Here is an 18,352-nt window from a genome sequence, read left to right on the forward strand (position 1 = left end):
ATGATCACTGAGGCACCATGAGGGGGTCATCTCGCTCCTGTGTGTGAATTTGAATCGGGTTGGACCCTCCCCCTTCCTCTCCCCCTTCCTCTCCCCCCCCATCACCCCCCGTCTATGCTGGCTCGTCATCCGCAGCTCCTGCAGCAGATAAGAGAGATATTGTGGGAGGAGGAGCGGTGAAGGAAAGAGAGCAGCAACAGTTTTACACTGCGTGCAGCGACAATGGGAGAGGCGTGTTAGAGAGAGAGGGAGGGAGAGAGAGGGAGAGAGAGAGAGAGAGAGAGAGAGCACTACAGGCAGAGGGCTCGCTGCAGTGCAGGTGGATCACAGCTGAAGAGGCAGGTTCAGAGGCAGCCGTGTAACTCTAAACTGGGTTTCCAGCAGGTTTGTAGAGCAATTTATTCTCAATACTCGCCGGTTGTCGCGTTCACTTATTGTTCATGGATTTATGGCTTTGGGGCGTGAATGTGTGACTGCAAGTTAGAAAGTGTGTGAGAGAATCTGGGATTGAATCGTTGCATGAATGTTCTGTGTCTCGCTGTTCACATGTGTGCACAATAAGTTCAGACTGCATGAAGAAGTTCTGAGCCGGGAAGCGAGCAGGACCCTCTTTGCCGTGGTTGCTTCGATTCTAGATGGCACGGAGCACCGGGGCCCCTTCCCTCCTTTTCACGTTGCTTTCACTTGGGAGAAGAATGGAGCCGCGAGCTGTGAATGGGCCCGAGATGGCTTTCTGTGTGCGGAGGAGCGGTGCCGCCCTCTCAAGTGTCAGCATGCTCGCTGTGGGGTTGTTGGTGGGGGGAGGGGGGGCGGGGTTAGGTTCATGTGGTTGTAGTTTATAGAGGGGGCTGGGCTTCATGCATCTGGGCCGCTGATAAGAGATGAGCTATTGCCTGCATGATTAGTCCTCCACTGTTTAGAAGTTTGCAGAGTTGATTATTTATGATGTTTCTTCTCATTTTATGACTCCTTATTGGTCTCGTTACCCCCCCGCCCCCCCCCCCCCCCGCGCTCCCCCGCCCCTGAGGGAAATGTGGATAGATAAAGTCAAGTGCTTTGGCGATTCCCATCTTTTCAAAGGTGTCCATTTACCATCGGCTGGACGGTGATACGGAGCTGTACGGAGCGGCTGGTTTCTATTTCAGGCCGTTGTGTTGGGCTCCTATGAAAGGCCCCCTTTCATGGTCTGAGAACTGACTGGCAGATTGGGAAAGTCACTGGTTTGGTTGTTGTGTGTTTACCAGCCTCCAATGTGTTGCTATCTTCATTTGGTTCAGTTTCATATCGCTGAGGGTGATTTGCGTGATCGAGGTTATGGAGCATTTCTACTTTTGTTCTTCTTCAAGAGTAAATAAACTCCGAAACTACTTTTCTTTCAGCTGAAACACAATATATATATGTATTTATTGATTGATGGATTCACGTCCAGATCTTGACTATTACTGAAAACCATTTAAATTCTACATAGTGTCATAAATATGCATGACTGCCCTCTACTGGTTGAGATATGTCTGCTGCAGTTTAATGGTGCCATTGGCTCTAGGAGGAGGTCATGTATATGATAATAATGTACATGTTGGTACGCAAGTGAAGTCAGGCTTAATGTTGAAGTAACGTATAGACCAAGCCCAGCAGTTCATGTGGTGCTTTTAAAAAATGTAACGGTAGCATGAAAGCATGGTAGCATTAACCCGTTAGCTAGCGCGATAGCCAACCGCTAAATTAATCAAATTAAACATGCTAGGAAAGGCAGTAGGAAAGCACATGGCTACCAGCCACTGACACTGATTCACCAGATTGTTTTATGTGATTCAGGCTTAATTTCAAGGCAACAGAGCAAATAATTTATTATACCGAATATTGTTTTTGAGGTGGGTCAAAATCACAACACCAAATCACCAGAAATCAAATCTACTAGCGTGAGCGCTGTCATCCCAACGTTCCTCCTGACACGCTCCACTGAAATAATTCTGCAGCCGCTCGCAAATAAAACTGACGTGCCACCATGGTGCCGCCTCCTCTCACTTCCTACTTCTATTGTTCCATGTCTGTTGTCTTCACCAAGGTGCACGTTACTTTATAATCGAGGTGCTCTGAGAACATTATTGATTACGTCATAGAGGGTAATGTTAAAGCAAGTGTCAGATTGTGTATACAACTTTGAATTCATCTATATTGCGTAATTTGGTTGAATGTGTGAGGACGTTGGATGTTGATTTAGCGGAAAAGTAGATTACAGTCACACACTTCGCGATGGTTTCATGAAAATTGGGTCCGTTTCATTTGTCATCGACGTTTTTACCAAGATGGCGTGTGTTCTTTTTTGAGATGCAACTCTGTCTGCAGAGGAGAAGTATAATCTGCGCACACATCCTGGATCCATGGCACTCGCTGCCATGGCGATGGCCTCAGTCCTCTGACCAATCCTGAATCGTCAAATCCAATATTTGTCAAAAAGTAATAAAACGGGATCTTTCACCAGGCTTTGAATTGGGTCTTCATGTTTGGACCATTGTGAGGTGTTCTCCTTGTTTTAGGAGTGCCTCTGTGGGCCGAGGCCCTTGAAGAAAACACTGCTGCCTCAGGCCCGATGATTTGCAGCCCTGCTGGCCTTGATTTCCTCTCCCCCGGCAAATGTGCATTCATCCGAACTCAACACCACATGCCTGCTCTCGGGTCAAGGTTTTAAAGCTCTCTCTTCAAGACAGATTTCTCAGTGTTACATGCGAGTTATTGTACTTCTACCTGCGACATGTAGTTTGAATACATTTAATAAGAAGTTAGTCGAGGTTACGTTTCCCCCGCGCTGAGGCCGAGGAGGTGAAGTATCATCCCGCCGTCTCATTCAGCCTCAGTGGCCCGAGCACCGCTCCCAGTCCTCTCCTTATGTTTTCACTTTAGGAGGGTCGATGGACCTTTTGTGTGTGTGTGTGTGTGTGTTTTTGTTTGTGCGTGTGTGAGTTTGTGTTTTCCAAGGGACAGTAAAGAGTGTGTTTTAGTGTCTTCTAACGTGTGTGTGTGTGCGTGCGTGTGTGTGTTTTACATAAAGACAGTAAAGAGTGTGTTTTAGTATCCAAGAAATGTCTGTTACTCTGCTAACATGTGTGTGTGTGTTTGTGCGTGCGTGTTTTACATAGAGCCAGTAAAGAGTGTGTTTTAGTATCCAAGAAATGTGTTTTACTCTTCTTTGTAACGTGTGTGTGTGTGTTTTACATAGACGGTAAGAGTGTGTTTTAGTATCCAAGAAATGTGTTTTACTCTTCTTTGTAACGTGTGTGTGTGTGTTTTACATAGACGGTAAGAATGTGTATTAGTATCCAAGAAATGGGTGTTACTCTTCTTTCTAACGTGTGTGTGTGTGTGTGTTAAATAGTCCTGCTAGCCTGCATGTGATTTTGTCATACCTCATGTGTTCCAGCTGTCCCGAGTCAGCTGCATTTAATTTAGCTTTCGAAAAAGTCAACCCCTGTGTGTGAGAGAGAGAGAGATCGAGAGAGAGAGAGAGAGAACTGTATGTTTTAAATTAGTGCTTAATTGTTTGTATAAAAGTGCACATAAACTCTGCGGAGCGTCACCTGTCGGCTCGAAGGAGTCGCTGCTGGCAGCTGAAGCCTTTCTGATGGTTGTGATTTGGTTGTGATTGAACTCTCCTCTCAATGCAGCTCTAAGTTAAAGCAAATGTATTTGGGCTGGCTGCCATGCGAGCTTTGAATCGGTTCACACGCACGGGGTCCAAACTCCCTGCGATCACCTTTCTTAGCACAAAGGAAAGCGGGAACCGGTGTGGCTAAATGGCCATTTTTATTTTACAGTCACGGTTATTATATTTAGTAAACACACCGGGGTTTTTTCTGAAGTTTGATACTCCCACGGGCAACTGATCCCCAATTTTCTTCGGTCTTAAAATGATATCTGGTGTTTTGTTGACATCGGCTGATTGACTTGTTGTCGTCGTCTCCCACAGACGGTTTAACTGTCCCGTTGCTCCGTCAGGTTCGTGGGAGCGGCTCCAATAAAAGGAGGATTGGTGCTGTGTGGGGGAGTCGTTGTGTGCTTCATGAGGATCGTACGATGTTCGTGTCCTCACTCTGTTCCTCTGGATCATCATATCAGTTAAATGGCTAAATGCCAGTCGAAGTGTGCCTGGTACGGCCTTCTCTTCTGTCTGACCCCAGTCCGCCGTGACCACAATGCTTGTAGATTGAAACAAATACTATTTTTGTATAGGGTGTTACTCTATGGACTCTTCATTATAATTGGATCTCGCAGTTATTTCTAGAAGAAGAGAGATTCCATAAGCACCTGTTGGATTTACTGAAGGCGCTCGATAAACGGTTTGATGTAACTTCTGACCAAATAGGTCAAATTGTCCTCAGGATTCAGCGAGTCACTGAATGTCGGAGATGATATGAGTAAACGTTTCCACCAGATGACATTTTTTTATTTTTTATTCACCAAAACCACCAAATGACTCCATGGGGAGACGACGCAACACAACATTTCTCCCTCGCAGCTATGACCAACTTTTGCTTTCCATTTGGCTAAAGTTCCTTTTTGGGGGATTGTGTCATTCACTTGGATTCATTCCTCTCTGCGATTTACTCAACTTTGAGCTGAGAAGTTTTCATTTTGGTCATGACGGTGTTACTAGCAGTCTGTTGCCGAGTCACAGGGACTATCCGGTGTCTGGCATCGGATTAGCTGTTCCGAAGGAGGAATTTCAGGTCTTTTGTTCGCATAAAACTTAAACCATCCTTTAAGTGGCATTTGTTAGTGACGTTGATGCAAGCTATTCAAGTAAGAAACCTCTCGGCATCTAATTTAAGCCATTCTGATGTTTTGAGAGCTGTGGTATGTGGAGAAAAGCCGTTTGAGCTTTTTTTATTGTAACGTTTAATGCCCTATTGATTCCCACCACAATTGCTAACAAATGCTTCTTAATACGTGTTAAGTTCTCAATCCCTGGCATGGGATAAAACAAGGGAAAGCCTGGACTCTGAGAGGAAAGGGAGAATCGCACTGAAAGGGCAGAACTTTTTGATAAATTGTCTGATGGTTCCAGATTAAATGTGATGTGTGGCAGGTTGAGGAATTGTCTCAGGAACAACGGCACTTACCTGGTGGAGGATGTTGCTTTGTTCATCCCGGCCGTGTAACTTTCTATATAACTAGGAATCATACCAACCAACCAGCACAAACACATTCCACGTCCCTGGGATTCACTGCAAAACAATAAAAAAATAACTTATTTTCTAAAGTCCTAAAAAACAATGACTTTTCTTTCCTTCAGCGGGAAGCTCTTCTGTATTGGCAAATATTGACTCTGGTGGTGAGGGGGGGGCTGAACACACAAGCTCGCAATTTCCCCTTAAATCTCGTTTTTTCCCATTTCTTCTTTCTTTCGTTTCTTTCCTACTTCCCTCTTAACCAAAACCTGGAAGTCATTTACAAAGTTGGGATGGGTTTTCTCCCGTCCAGAAGTGGATATGTGAGCACGAGGGACTCCAGTTTGACTTCCCACACCTCCCATCAAGGGAATTACATCAGCGTGAGGCTGAAGATCTTAATGCTGGAACAAGCTCTGGCTTGATGTCAAAACCAAACCTAGTTACAAAAGCAGAGTTTGTCTCTAGTCTTTTTTTTACAATTAAAGTCTCCCAAGTGCTGGAATATACGTTGGTCACATTTTTTAGAGACGTTGTATGAGACTCATAATGTCCCAGAGCGCCATCTCCTGTGCCGTGGAGGTACTGCCAGATGGTCGGCTATAATATATGACCTCAAGTATATTAGTTTGGTCATTTATGGTTACATTTTTGTTTCTACATCTAAATGTGCTTAATAATTCACCCCAACAATTAAAAAATGCATAGCAACACTAAGTCATCAGGTGGAGGCCAACGTGTTTTCCCCGTTAGCTAGCTAACATTCCCGCCAACGCACAACCACGTCAAGTCATCAGGTGGAGGCCAACGTGTTTTCCCCGTTAGCTAGCTAACGTTCCCGCCAACGCACAGACTCAATGAATCTGTTTTGAATGGACGATGGAATGCGAGTTAAAGCTCAAAAGCGTTTTGTGAGAAAAGATATATGACCCTGAACCCATTCCATTTGGGTTGGCAGGCTGTGATGGTAAGCCGAATATTTATTTTAGTGTTTACAGCCCCGTTCATTGTTTCTGCTTTTTTTTGTCATGTGTTTTTTTCTTTTGATCACTCAATTTATTTGAGATGGTGGTTGTTGAAGTCTTGAAGCAATCAGATGTAAGAATCCATTTTGTAGACTGTGTTGGCCTTCTACTTTCAATGAGCAACCCCCCCCCCCCCCCCATGGCGTGTCTGGTTTGGAGAATAAAGGAATGGACTGCTGAGTCACTTCTGAGGGAATCAAATCCAAATCATCAGTCTTTCAAGGTGCTCTCCAAAGGAAAATAAAAGAGACACTTCCATGTTTAACTTTAATCATTTCTCTGTCTCTGTGAATCCAGCTGTACGAAGAAACTTTCCTTCCCCCTTGTCTCCTACATCTGTCACAGATACTGCACAGTAAAATTGGCTGAGTAAAATTTACTCAAATTGAATAAAATTTTACTCTAAAAAAGACAACATTTGGTCCCAGTCCAAATAGAGTAAAATTTACTCTTATGACAGAGTTAAACTTTCAGAGTTAAATTTACTCTGTTTAGTGCAAGAATTTTACTCTACCTGATGATAATTCACTCCATTTAGCATAAAATAAAAACAACTCTACCCTAGTTTTACTCTATTTAGTGCAAGAATTTTACTCTACCTGATAATTCACTCCATTTAGCATAAAATAAAAACAACTCTACCCTAGTTTTACTCTGTATAGAACAGAATTTTACTCTACCCGATGATAATTCAATCCATTTAGCATAAAATAAAAACAACTCTACCCTAGTTTTACTCTATTTAGTGCAAGAATTTTACTCTACCTGATAATTCACTCCATTTAGCATAAAATAAAAACAACTCTACCCTAGTTTTACTCTGTATAGAACAGAATTTTACTCTACCTGATGATAATTCAATCCATTTAGTATAAAATAAAAACAACACTACCATAGTTTTACTCTGTATAGAACTGAATTTTACTCAATATAGAAATCAAAATTATAAATGTTACATCATTTTACTCCAAATAGAATATATTATGAAGTGAATGTTACTCAAAAGAGTTTAACTTTATTATGAATAGAACAGAATTTTACTCACTATATAACTTTTTACACGGCAAAGCTTTTAAAAAGGTGAAAAAATAGATCAGAACCCAATACCTTAAGTGACACCTTTACTTTATTAAGTGTTCACAGGAAACAGTATGGCACAATATAAAAACTGGAGTCATTATGACTGCAAGACACCTGTAAATCGAATGCTTTGTGACAGAAAAGATCGTTGACAAACACAATATGAGGTCCGTCTGTTGTGTACAAAACTTGAAATGCATTAAAATGCTCGATGAGACACCGTTTGTAGTGCAAAAGTAACAAAAAACAATGTCTCATCCTTCACAACAGCATGGTGGATCTTATGAAAAACTGGCATGTCACAATGAATTTTAACACATACAACTAAATTAGTATTTGTCTGAGAGCTCTTACAAATGAAAAACAACATTTCAGAATACCTTAATTCTGTAATGGAGCCCTCACAGAAAAACAAATCAGAAAAATCTACTCAACGCAGCATCTGAGCCTCAACTCTGCAACTCCAGGATCCACCTTGGTTGTATCAATATCGATTTCATAAATGGTTGACTGAAGGAAGTTGTACACATTGACGAGATTGTGGTTGTACGAAGTGCCAAAGACCAAGTGAGCTTTGAAAAGCTCATCAAAACAAGCAGGAGAGCCAGATGACTTACAAGATATTGCCTGTTTGTCAATGAAGTACTTGTGAATCACATTCCTCTGAGTTCCCACAGCAAGCAGGTATGGTTGAAGGCTGCCTGCGATTCCATCGAGATGCCCCTGGATGCTGGTCCCTGTCTGTGACAGAAGAAAAAGTTTGAGAAAACAGCTTTTTTTTTTAAACACCAAGAAAACGACAAAAAGATATGTGGTGTGATATAGCTCGTGATGTTTCCTGTATGGCAGCCTTACCTTGATGAACTTCACAAGATTCTCACTGGCTTGTCTGGCGGAGAGCTTTCCTGGTCTCTTTCGGCCTTGAGGTGACGGCGGCAGCAGGTGCAGAAGGATCAAAATGGACGACATGTCACTGTCCCATCCTGAAAGAATAAAGTAATAATTAAAAACAAAGACTTCTAGGATTACTTTAATACAAAAATCTAAACACTACTTTATGTACCAAAAAAAAGTCAGCACAAATAGTGTTGCACTTCTAATGCTCCCATTTACAATAAATAGGCTTTATGCACAGCTCCACTACTTCCTGAACTTAAGCCAGCTCCTTTATTTCCTGTCTTACATTGTTGGACCAACTGATTAATCCAGCTGCATCAAGTGCTTTTTTCCTAAAAACATTCAATCTTATCACAACCAAAACAGAACAATAACAATATAATCCATTTATTTCGCCTCACCACTTTCGACTTCTGTTGTGGATTCAGCAGTCTGGACGAGGTACTGCAGATCATCTGACTGTGAGACCACGGCTTTGTTCAAGGACTTTGTGCTTGTAAATTGTGGGCCACTTCTCCAGGAACTTTGCAGAGATGGCGTCATCAAACATCAAAGTAAAATCTTGCTCAATCTGCAGAATAGATGAAATCATGTTGTTAATGATGTTTCTTAAATACAAGTCAACAAGTTAAAATACAAGTTACAATGAAGTAAGTTGAACATACTAATCCTTGTATGTCCAGGAATCTTGGGAAGGCCAGAAAGACATCAGAGGACTTCACTGGATCATGAATGATCTTTTGACGATAGTTGAAGGTCTGCTTCATCTTCGTCATAACAATTCCTTCATCAGCTGTATGCCTCATCAGTGCAATGGCCTCAGAACACAAGCTGTCTGTCATTAGGGGATTGTCCTCCCTCAAGTCTCTTTCAGCTGATGGGCCCCCTGTAACAGTGGATATGGATATGACAGTGTCCTAGGATTTAATAAACAACACTTGGGAACTCTGCCATGATTCTCATGTATGCAGTTTGGTTACAGGTAACAACAAATACCCATTTGTGTTCTTGAGTCTCATGGCCTTCTTTTGTCCATCAGAAGCTTCCTTTTGGACAAACTTCAATCTCCAAGCCAGATACCCACTCCCATCTTCTGCATTGTAAAATGTTTCCTAAAAAGGTATTATTCAGAGTGAAATGAATTGTTATTTTCAACAAGTTTGAATTAGCAGGATAAAATATTTTAACACTTAAATCTAAAAAATGCAGCAGCTGAGCTGAACTTGCTCAAGACTGGACTGCTAAACTCAAGAGGGTTTTAAATTATCAGTTAAGGAAAAACGGCAGAGATGGTGGACATGCATGAATGTTAACATCTTTAGTTTTTCCCAAACCATAGCCAAGCAGTTAATATATACATATTTTTTAAATCTAGCTGTACATCATGCTCGAAAACTGTTGAGTTTAGAAGTGAAGACTAAATAGGTAGGACTAATTGTTTTCTGTACTTACATAACCAAACTTGCTCCTTGGATCAGCCAGGTATGGGAACAAGTTGATGATCCCCTTTGCGTGGTCCTCTTTGACACGCCTTGAAGGACTTGTCCTACACATACACACAAACTATGAGCACTGTTGAAAATATTGGAGTGTAAATGACACCGTCAGCAAACTTGGTGCATACAAAACATTAGTTGTGAATTAAATAATATTTCAGCATACCCATGTTCACTTGTTATTTGTGCAACCAATATCTTGACCATGTCGCTCCGCCTGCCGTCTGTTAATACCTTTTGTCCGAGCATACTCATTGATGATCCTCTCTCCGCCAGGTTTGTTCTTTAGAACATCTTCAATCATCTAGGTGACATTTAAAAAAATTACACTACTATAAAATCAGATCAATGTAAACACATAAATCTCCTCATCTACAAGCACACAAGACTTCTATGTAGAGCTGCAACAATTAATCAAACAAAAAATAATCAACTATTTTGATAATCGAATAATTGGTTTGAGTAGGTTTTTTTGAAAGAAAATAAGCTTTTAAGAAGATTTCAGCTTCTTAAATGTTAATATTTCTGGTTTCTTTATGACAATGGACTCAATATCCCTTTAGTTTGTGGACAAGACATTTGAGGACGTCATCTTGCGGCTTGGGAAACTGACATTTTATTGACCAAACAACAAATCGATTAATTGTTTAAAATGTAAACTTTTTGAAGGCGTGTAGTGCAATCAGCATAGCTTACTTTGGCAAGAGAGGTTTTCAGCTCTCCGTCTTGTGGCAGGACTGCACTGCAATATTACAGTGTCATCAGAGTCCCCATCAATATCCCCACTGGAGCTGGTAAAGGAGCTGCTTGCAGGGGAACTCAGGCAATCTGTCAAACCATGTAAACATTCAGCTGGTGTGATTAACACTAAAACCATACAATTGCCAAAAGTATTAAAGTAACTACCAAAAAAATATCACACAAACAAAGATTATTGGAACTATAATAAACTAACAATCCAGCAGATTTATCTGCTCGTCTTAAATAGAACATGTTAGGCTCGCCAAGACTCAAAGAATGAATGACACTGGTGTGCTCAGTGGCTACGTGGTTAAGTCCATGTTGGCAATGCCCAATGCAGTGATCATGATCAATTCCTGACTACTGATCATCATTCCCCCAATCTCTCTCCCTTTCACTATCCACTCTACCCTGCTCATTAAAAAAGAAAAATTAATGACACTAAGAAACTTACCATCTGAATTTGGACCTTCTCGAGCACACCTAGGTTTTGTTTTTTCACGAGGAAATCAAAGACTTCTTCATCAACCTCAGTCTGTGTCATCAAAGACTCTTAAGTCCAAGGTTGGGATGCTGAACTTCTTGGAAGCTGTGAACATTAAAAAAATAAAAATTTAATATGAACTCCAGAACAAGGGAAATTTAATAAAATAAGCAATATAAACCTCAACAGTTAAGGTATATCTTCTCCTTAGTAATAGTTCATTAAAATCTGCACCATGCCCCCCAAACCGACCGCTTCAGTTTGTTTAGTGTGTTAGACTGAAATTCATTAGGTTTTCCACTCACCACTTTCCAAAAACGATGCATAAGTAACTTGGCCCTCAAAATAGAGGTATTTTTGTTGATCTCTGTACTTCACTCCAACAGCATTCATCCTACATGACATGAAAAGGTTATTTTATTAGATTTCGCACATCTATTTACAAAGTCATTCATTAACATTTATAATCCATTGTCCACCTTGACTTATTCCATTTGTATTGTACACATGTTGTCTATGCTGCTCTGATTAAGTAAATCGGGTGAACAAAATAATGGCCAACTCTATAGCAGCAACAAGTTACGTAAATGACATGTCTATAAGGTTTGTATGATGCTAGTCCAACACACTGGCCATGAGGGAATGTCAGTAGAAGTATATACCTGCCAACCAAACTGCAGATCAAAATAGAAGTAAAACACACAAGCTTGCTAATCGAACAGCAGAGCGAAAACGGTCAATGTACAGGACTCAATTCAGAGTAAAACACACGTGTTTGCTAACCAAATAGCAGGTCTAACAAAACAGACATTACTAACCGGGAAGCAGGTGAATTAAAACACCAAATGCTTACTAACCGGACAGCAGGTTAAACAAAAAACACACAGGCTTGCCAACCACATGCTTGCTAGCCGAATAGCAGTTGAAACACACACAATAGCTTGCTAACCTCGTGCTTGCTAGCCCAATAGCAGTTGAAACACACACAAGATGTCACGTCAATGTACACCATTACATTTAGAGTAAAACACATGTGCTTACTAACCGAACAACGTGAGAAAATGACCCTAACACACAAATTCGCCAGCTATCATGTAACTCACCGGCTTTACTTTTCAAATAAGCCAACAAAAAATGCTGATGACATTTTATCCTATTAAAATCGATATGTAGTACTTTGCAGACTTACCTGGCTCACCGCCGTCTCACTGCCACTCACCTCACCTTGCACTGCGGGACTAGAAAATGGCGGCAGAAACGAAACTTAACAAACATTAGTGGGCGTGTTCTTAATATTACTCCAATAAGGTTTACTCTGTTTTTTCACTCCCATTCTTGTGGTCATCGGAAATAATTATAATCCGAAATGAATAAAAATGACTCTTTCAGAGGAAAATAATGTTAACTCTGGAAAAATTACTCTCCCCTTTTTCCTGTGTGTATTCGAGCTAGGAGATGGCTGGTTTGTGCTCCGATTCTAGTTTCTCTTCCTGATCTGCTGCATCAGGTTGACCGGAAAAAAAATCTGCTGATTTGATTCGTATCAGACTCTTCTTCTGTGTGGGACTTTTTAAAGTCAGCATGTACCCGTATTTATCACAATGTGACAAGTACAGGGGGAAGGGGGCTTATATATAAGGGCTGAAATGATTTACGGTTCAGATCCACATACAGATGGGATTTACTCCGTTCTCCTGATTGTGTTGAGCCATGAAGCTCTATCATCACAACGCTGGGGGAGTTCTGTGGGTCCGCACTCCGAGGCCTGCTAATCATTGTGGGCTTAAAGTTGGAGAACACAGCCCAGATTCCTCACGCATGACGGAAGACGGGGTGCAACGAGGGGAAAGGAGGGGGAGCAACGGAAATCTGCAAGTGAGTACGCCTCCTGGGTTTGTGCAAGACGGAGTGACGTATCAATTTCATGGGTCGGGGGGTCGCAATAGAGGAGATGAAACAAGCAGAAATGCAGATTGAGAAGTGGCCCAGGAGGTCAAACAAGCCACATGTACTGAGGAAGACCAGCTACATGGAGGAAGAAGAGAGTTAGGGAGCATGGGTAGGTGGGAGGAGGTGTTGTTAATCTCTGTTGTTTTCCCTTCGTATTGTCATTTCCTCTGCAGCTGGTCCCGGGTTGAGAGGGAAAGAAAAACACAACGGAGGAGATCAGAAATCTAAACAGTGGTGCTGCCAGCGGGCTGGGTGTTCCCCACCGCTGACACATCTGTAATAAAACACATAGCCTGATTTCGTAATGTGCTGCTAATTAGGGCAAACGGGGGGGGCCATGCAGGTGAAAAATGCACAGATGTATAGCAGCCCTTTGATATAAAACAACAAGCTGTGTAGTGAAGCAAAGGTTCAAAAGTTTTTTAAGAACTAATGTTAACCCTTGTGTTGCCTTAGGGTCATTTTGACCCGAATCAATATTACACCCTCCCCCCCGCCTTTGGGTCATTTTGACCCGATTCAATGTTTCACCCTCCTGTTACCTTTATATTTACTAACATATTTTACCCTTTGGGTTCAATTTGACGCCAGCAATTAAAACCTCCAGAAAATTATTAGAATTAATATTGTTTTCCAAGTTTAAGTGTGAGGCACTTTATGTTTGTTTGTTGACTACCGAAAGAACACCGACATTAAACATTGAATGGGGTCAAATTAATCCTAAAGCGGGGGGAGGGTGTAATATTGATTCGGGTCAAAATGACCCTAAAGCAACACAAGGGTTAAAAGCCGGGTCAGGATTGGATCAACATGGTTTTCAGCGGACTGTTTACTTCTGAGCTGCATGAACTCCGTTTTGTCTTGAGTCTCTTTTTTTCTTAAATGGGCCTCCATATTTGGTGTGACATGGTAATTCCAACAGATTTATTGCCCTCCCTCGGCTCTTAACGGAGAGCAATCCCATGTCTGCTCTCGGGTCAGGTCAGTTAAGTCTGGGAGCTGACAGTCTGTGGGTCACGACCCCATTAAAACACACTTCCCACCTGGCAGCGAGTTTCTTCTGGACCTCGATCGCTGCACATACAAACATACGCTCTTGAGCATCATGAGTGCACTCGTACTACACACCAGAGACTTTCCAGCACTGGGGAAAAGGGATTCGTTTGGGATACATACTCTACAAATGTGATCGGAGCCCTGGTTGCGTCACAATAGAAACCCTCCGCAGCCGATGCACACTGCGTTTGGGCCACTGATGTATCGTGGGTCATTCGCATGCAGTTGTTCCCTGCTGACAACGCCACTCTGCGTTTAATGTGTGCTTCGAGTCAGTGCAATGGGGCATTCAAGGTCCAACTCTACCCCTGTTCATTACTGGTACAAATGTAGTGTTTGTTTTTGTGTGCAATCTGCATGTTACAGTAAATTTGGCACCCAATAAGATGCACGTTTTTTTTATTATAACCGTTTTATTCAGCATTTTGAGCTCAGAGTTTTGTCTATATGGCTTCTGGCTTGAGCATCTCTATGAAGATGCTCGGCTCTTCGAAGGATACTACTTGGCCCGGGCTCAGAGCTCGTCATCAGTGCAGCTAACAGTGGCTCTTCTAGAGTCCACTGTTCTCCCCTTGCCCTGGGGTTTGGCAGGTAAAGAAGTCCCAAGTTATGGAAGTCATTAAAATTCCTCTGGAACATGTGGACGCTTGTTTATTTTTCCGCCCAGACAGGCAGGGAGGGTGGAGAGCTGCCAGGACGCTCCACTGTCCGTCTCTCAGCGAGACGGAGAGTGGACAGAGTGTGAGAGAGATGGAGGACCTGATGGAGGACGAAGGGGATGAAAGACAGATGAGGGGAGGAATGAGCAAAACAGAGGATAGATGGTTGGAGGAAGAGGGAGAGTGGGAGTAGGAGTGGTTAAAAGAGGGAAACTAAGGATGGAAGGATGAATAGAGTCAGAGAACGGGGGGAGGCGGACCCCCCTCTATCTCCACGATACTCGACAAAGGGTCGGACAATTGAAAGTTGAGATTAAAGACGGATGGATATAGGTGGGAAGAAAGAGTTGAGAGGGAAGGACAGACCTGGGAATGAATAATTAAAGGAGTGTCTGATTAAGTTAGTCGTGCCAAACGTTTTAAGGTTGTTCCTCCGCGACTTATTTTGGACTTTTAGAAAGACGTTGTCTTCTCACGTCTATGATCTCTTAGATGAAACCGGTTTCAGCCAGTGCATCTCTAGTTGGTTGGTTTCCAGCATTGTCTATGAAATCACTGAGGCTCTATTACTGACGGAAGCAGCGAATCGGATCAGTTCCTCTGGTAAAGCTATCCAGCATTAACCGGCTGTGACTAAGCGTCCTCCGGTCTCATTTTGTGTGATTTTCGTACATTTTTTTTGATTTTCCTATACGATGCACGGTCGAGCTTTACGTCGCCCCTCAACGAGCCATCGATCTTCCTTGCCTTCATCTCAAATGTGGAAAGAAGACTTCACGCTCGTCTTTAAACGGACGATCCGAGAAAGGCCCGTTGCGACCGTGGGCGTTTTTTTGTTTCTGATTGTTTAAACAGAGGGCATGATTTGAAAGGGATCTGAATGCGGTGTAACCCCGGGGAAACTAATTCTATAATGTATAGGGGAGTGAGTGTGGGCGGGGGAGACTATCATAAATGCCGGGTCTGTCTGTTCCATCAGGCACCTTGTAAACCGAGTCAAGTCACCACCTCAAACTTGAAAGCACGATTCTCATTTCTCATGTCTGCTGACGATATTCTGGTAACCGTCTGATTTGATAGGAAAAAGCTACGCGGAGGCTAACTGCTGTGTCGCCCGTCCATATTTCCATTATCTTTAGTCTCACAACCAATAATAATGGACGAGGAAATGGGAGGAGGGTGGGAGGATAACCGATGGATGAGGACGGTGCCGTCAGCCAAAGAGCAAGAAGGGGGGAGAGAGACAGACGGAAGGGAGTTGTGGAATTTCTCGGCGCATAGCTTCGGTATCGCCTCGCACAACTCAAACATGTCTCCCTGCGATCCATCTCGCTGCCGAGACTTCCCTCCTCGCGATCCAGGAGACGGATATTTCAGCAACAGGCATCAGTGAGGTCACTCTCCACCTCCATCCACTCCCCTGTGTTTGATCATGCGAATGGACCCTGACACTGCCATGAAGGCCCTGGGGGTGATCCTCGCATTGGCCGGCAAATCGGTGGCTAATTGAGGTGAAACATTAGACCCTGCGTCTCCCTCCTGAACGGCGGTGACCTTTTGACATGGATCCAACTGCGGGGTCACATGTATGTGATGCCAATTTAAATCATTGCGTGGCATGTCTGACAGGTGACATCCCATCAGGACTTTGGGTCAGAAGCCTCCCAAAGACTGCTGTAGCTACCAAAGACGGGAAGTAGTTATGACAGTGGGATGGGGAAAGTAGAGGTTATTACTTGAAGGCGAATGCCAAAGGGTTAGGGTTGGGGTTCTGTTTTCATTAGTATCAAAGAAGAAGAAGAAGGTGCCCAGTTTGAATACTTAATGCCCCAGCATGCTTCACTGGTAGGGTCATCGAACATCTCGTCCAGTCAAGTGTGGATACAAGTGTGAGCTCAACTGGTGTTTATGGTTTAAATGGAAGTTGAAGAAGATTCATTATATTGTGTACATTGTGTAGTTGCATAGCTATTTATTAATGACTTGGCTCTTCCTCAGGGAAGAATGTTTGAAAAGTTGAAATGTCAGCTCTAATGATGAAAGCATTAGAGCTGGTTGTCTGTTACTGTGTATGGTGTTTGAATATGGACCGGGTTTCTATCTTTCAAACATTCTGACCTGACGAAGATCCGAGTATGATTAAAACATTGGTAAGTTAGGAAATGTGCAGGTGTTACCTTTGTCCTAATTGTCGTTGAATTGAAGCGAGGGCTTTTTAATAAAAGGTATTTTTTTGTTATTTATCAGACTAGTGAGCTGAGCCACTTGGGTTTGACACTGATGCACAGTGGCACGCCGTAATTCCTCGTAACCATTAGCCTCCGCAAGTTTCTAGAAGTTTTTGAAGCTTGGAAAGCTTAATGATCATCGTCATCGGTTGCGTAATCCGTCCTGCTTTGAGGTATCATTAAGATAACAGTCATTAGGTGCTTGTCATGTTCCTCGTCAGCCAAATCAAGCAACTATTCCCCCTAGGACATACCTGCGTTTAATCTCTTATTAAAACACATATATTTATAATTTCCACCCTGTAAAAGCCCAAAGTTACCCAAGTCACTTATAGTCAGAAATTTCGAAGACATCATTTAGCAGCTCTCTTATTAACTTCATCACTCAGCTGTGGCGATTGTCAGTTTTCCTTCCTGATTGCATCACTAGAGGTCCTTTAAGCTCTTCCTGTTTGTGTGTGTGTGTGTGTGTGCACGCGCACTGGTGTGTAAGTGGGAATATGATGGGTGTGTGAGGAAACAGCTGTGCCTATTTGTACAAATTTACACACTCACTCATCCACATCCTTAACAGTTGGTAATGAGGTCATTTATACGTTTTCGCAGAAATGTGTTTGGTATCTTTTTAAATCGTATCGTGCTGTTTGTCTTTTTCAAATCTCACAAGAGCATTCTTTCTTTTAATGTTCAGAGTGCTAGAAATGCTGCTTGTTGAACAATTGTGCGAATGAGGAGATCATATGAATCTGCTTGAGGTACCATGTGACAGGGGGATGATTACTATTCATCCTGTGACAGTCAGTAATCATGCTGGTTCTAAGAACATTTCAATTTTACAGTATTCATGACGACTCACACTTTCTCGCTCAATACAACTGAATTCTCCCTCAGCATTAGCAATCGTACACCATTTGTTCACTACTTGTGTGGATTCCAATGGTTTTCAAGACGGAGAGAACATGAACTACAGAATGATGAAAGGAAGCGAGAATGCAGATGAATGAGGCAAAGGAGATCAGTGGAGAGGGTAGAGAGGCCGGAGGAGGGATCTGAAAGAGGCCCAGGCTCTGGACTGTTCTCTCCTCCTTGGTGGTCTAATTGTCTACAGTCTGGATGTCAGTGAAGCCTTCACTGTGATTATGGCGCAAGAAAGACGCTGATAATATGCCTCATTCGGGTTCATCCGGAGCTCAGCATGAGCCGCAAATGTGGCAGAAGATTTCACTCACTTTCCGTCCTCTCTCTCTCTCTCTCTCTCTCACACATATATTCATATATTTACACTTGGTTTCAGCAGAAAGTTGAAAGTTATAACTTTTGGCTAAGTGCCACTGTCCCCCTGCTGGACCCCACATCCTGACAGGAAGCTTGTTCTTCCTTCTCTCTCTCTCACACACGCACACACACACACACACAATCTGCCCCAGAGGGAGAGAGGCACTGGAACACTGCAGGCTACACATTTGGACAACCACAAAATAAGAGTGATAAGCAGACAGACCACAGATGGAGGGAAATGGACCCTAAATTATTCCAGGACCCCTTAATAGAGGACACGGCTCCCATGTTGA

General features: G+C 42.7%; 1 protein-coding gene and 1 long non-coding RNA gene across 4 annotated transcripts in view; one reads left to right on the plus strand and one right to left on the minus strand.

Annotated features, from left to right (window-relative positions):
• Positions 1-283: 283 nt before the first annotated feature.
• The window catches only part of add3a (adducin 3 (gamma) a), a 76,610-nt gene continuing 58,541 nt past the window's right edge, over positions 284-18,352 (plus strand). The window contains exon 1 of the mRNA XM_056410056.1: positions 284-384. The gene's annotated coding sequence lies outside the window, so the exon portion shown is untranslated. The remainder of the gene's footprint in view (positions 385-18,352) is intronic.
• On the minus strand, positions 7,299-10,966 carry LOC130190576 (uncharacterized). 3 transcript variants are annotated; one of them, XR_008830998.1, is made up of 9 exons: positions 10,859-10,966; positions 10,360-10,491; positions 9,830-9,967; positions 9,620-9,713; positions 9,164-9,260; positions 8,833-9,053; positions 8,569-8,738; positions 8,126-8,253; positions 7,299-8,011 (listed from the first exon to the last, which is right to left on the minus strand). It is a non-coding gene; the product is annotated as an uncharacterized LOC130190576 (long non-coding RNA). The 3 variants fall into 3 exon arrangements; XR_008830997.1 differs by having other exon boundaries at positions 9,164-9,279; XR_008830999.1 differs by having other exon boundaries at positions 9,164-9,279; positions 9,620-9,739.

Source organism: Pseudoliparis swirei, chromosome 24 (assembly GCF_029220125.1).
Source record: "Pseudoliparis swirei isolate HS2019 ecotype Mariana Trench chromosome 24, NWPU_hadal_v1, whole genome shotgun sequence".
NCBI lineage: Eukaryota > Metazoa > Chordata > Actinopteri > Perciformes > Liparidae > Pseudoliparis > Pseudoliparis swirei.